The 2,059-nt window shown below is 39.4% G+C and overlaps 1 protein-coding gene across 1 annotated transcript in view; it reads left to right on the forward strand.

Moving 5' to 3' along the window:
* Positions 1–2,059, forward strand: part of COLGALT2 (collagen beta(1-O)galactosyltransferase 2) — an 83,943-nt gene that overhangs the window by 21,956 nt on the left and 59,928 nt on the right. The window lies entirely within an intron of this gene.

Below are 2,059 nucleotides of genomic sequence, written 5' to 3' on the forward strand. Positions count from 1 at the left end.
GTGGAAATTTTTAAATCGTTTTGACTCTGAAATAAATTTAATAATTAAGGATCACTTAGTCCATAAAAAACTCATGTTGTCACATTTTATTAACTGCATATGGCCTCAGAGACCACCCTGCACCTATAAATGAAGCCACGAATGAGACCGTGAGGCTTGGAGTAAAAATTCATTTTTATGACATCACCTTTAATGTTTTAAGTTCCTCAGCATATTCGCTAAAGTTACTAGTGACTGTCAAGAAATTCTAATGGGTTAGAATTTCTAATATGTTTGAATTTCACACACATCCGTGACATCCACAGCTGGGACTTAAGTAAGATTTCTTCATAGTTTTATGTAGATAGCCTTTAATTTAATTGACCTTTGCGTTGCTCAGGAAGTTCCCTGTGAACTCTGTGACTTGTCATCTCCCACTGAACATCGGTTCTTCACATTGGCCACATAGTTCCTTCTGTAGTTTCTTTCCCAACATACAGTGTAATGACTTCACAGCCCAGGGCCGATGATCCGCGACGTGGATCCCAGAACTGAGACCGTTCCCTACACACCTGTGCAGGGAAAGTGAACAAAACGGTCTGCGTTTCACCCAATTCGAAGTGATGTGAACACATGGAGCTATTCTTTTATTTATCCCCTCACCAAAGATACCAAGAAGCCTTCTAATGGCAGGAATCGGGCTCTGAGAAAGTGAGAAAAGTACTGCCTCTCTCTCGGCTCTGGAAGCCCAGCACACCAGGCGCTATTCTGAGAGCCTGGAGGGGCGTTGACACGAGGCTGGGAAGGCCGGCTGTGGCTGCACGGTCAGGGCCGTACGGACGTGCGATAGGATTAGATGTGTGTTAATCTTATACCTCCATCAGATTTTCCTTGAGAACAGGGTCTGTCTTCCTCTTTTGTATCCCCATATTCTGGCGCTGAGATACCTAGCAGGAAGGGGCTCAGTAAATATTTGGAAAAGGATAAATAAGTTATTTTAATAGGTTTTCATATCATATCCACTTTATTTACATTTCATGATGAAAGCGAGGTCCCCGAAGACAACTGGTGTTTTCCGCCCAGTTCCTCAAGGGCCTGTCTGGTTACAGAGTTAGGACCGAAACTGAGATCTCAGCCTTTTTTTTCCAGAAGCAGGAAAATTGCAGTTCTCTTCTGTCGGATCCTTTCTATTATTTTGCTTATTTGATGATGGAAATAGAGTGTATTTTGAAGAGCACAGAGAGGATGCATTTCATGTTTGTTAGAATCCCATATCCACACTGAAAATATATAGTTTCTTTATTATGATGCTAAGTTCTATAAATAAATTGTGATTCATCGTTTCAAAGAGCGATCCACACTCACTGTGAAATTTAGATTCCGTTTTTTTTCTCTTTCTCTTAAGAAAAAAGATTTTTAAATGTGACCCATCATCGTGTTTTCATTTGGTTTAGCAGAAAGCCGTTTTCTCCTCCAGCAATCCTCCATGCCGTAGGCTACCACACACGCAGTTTGACTTAGATTCCGTGACTACCAACATCTCTGATTAAGTAGTTTCTTTTCTAGGTTTGTATTCATGGATAACATTTCATAATGTTTTAAAACACATATAAAGATATATGCACAAAAAGGCTTGTAAGGATAGTGGATTTAAAAAGCCGTTTGCATCCACCATCTTGAAGAAGGAGGCAGCAGAAATGCTGTAGCACTGTGGGCAGGTGATGGACTGGATTCAGGAGAGATCTTGCAAAACTCTCCTTTTTCCTTTTCTTCCTTATTCTATTTTTTCTTTTTTCTTTTTCTTTTTTTCCCCAGGGGAGAGGAGTCTGAGAAATGTCTTTTCTACAGGCACAAGGAAAGATAAAGAAATGGCATTTTTTTCATGCTTTTTTCCTTTTCTTACATTCTTCTTGGAGATAACAGTATTCTGAATTATAATAAAGTATTTTATAAGAGCCTGTGTAAGTGCAGAGAATTTGTACAATTTGCATTTCCTGCCAAACCATACTGGTTAGGTCACACTTATTACTGGTTTATATAACCAATTGGTTTATATAACCAAAGTCTGGGAACGTATTAA

Source organism: Pteropus vampyrus, unplaced genomic scaffold, assembly GCF_000151845.1.
Source record: "Pteropus vampyrus isolate Shadow unplaced genomic scaffold, Pvam_2.0 Scaffold98, whole genome shotgun sequence".
Lineage (NCBI taxonomy): Eukaryota > Metazoa > Chordata > Mammalia > Chiroptera > Pteropodidae > Pteropus > Pteropus vampyrus.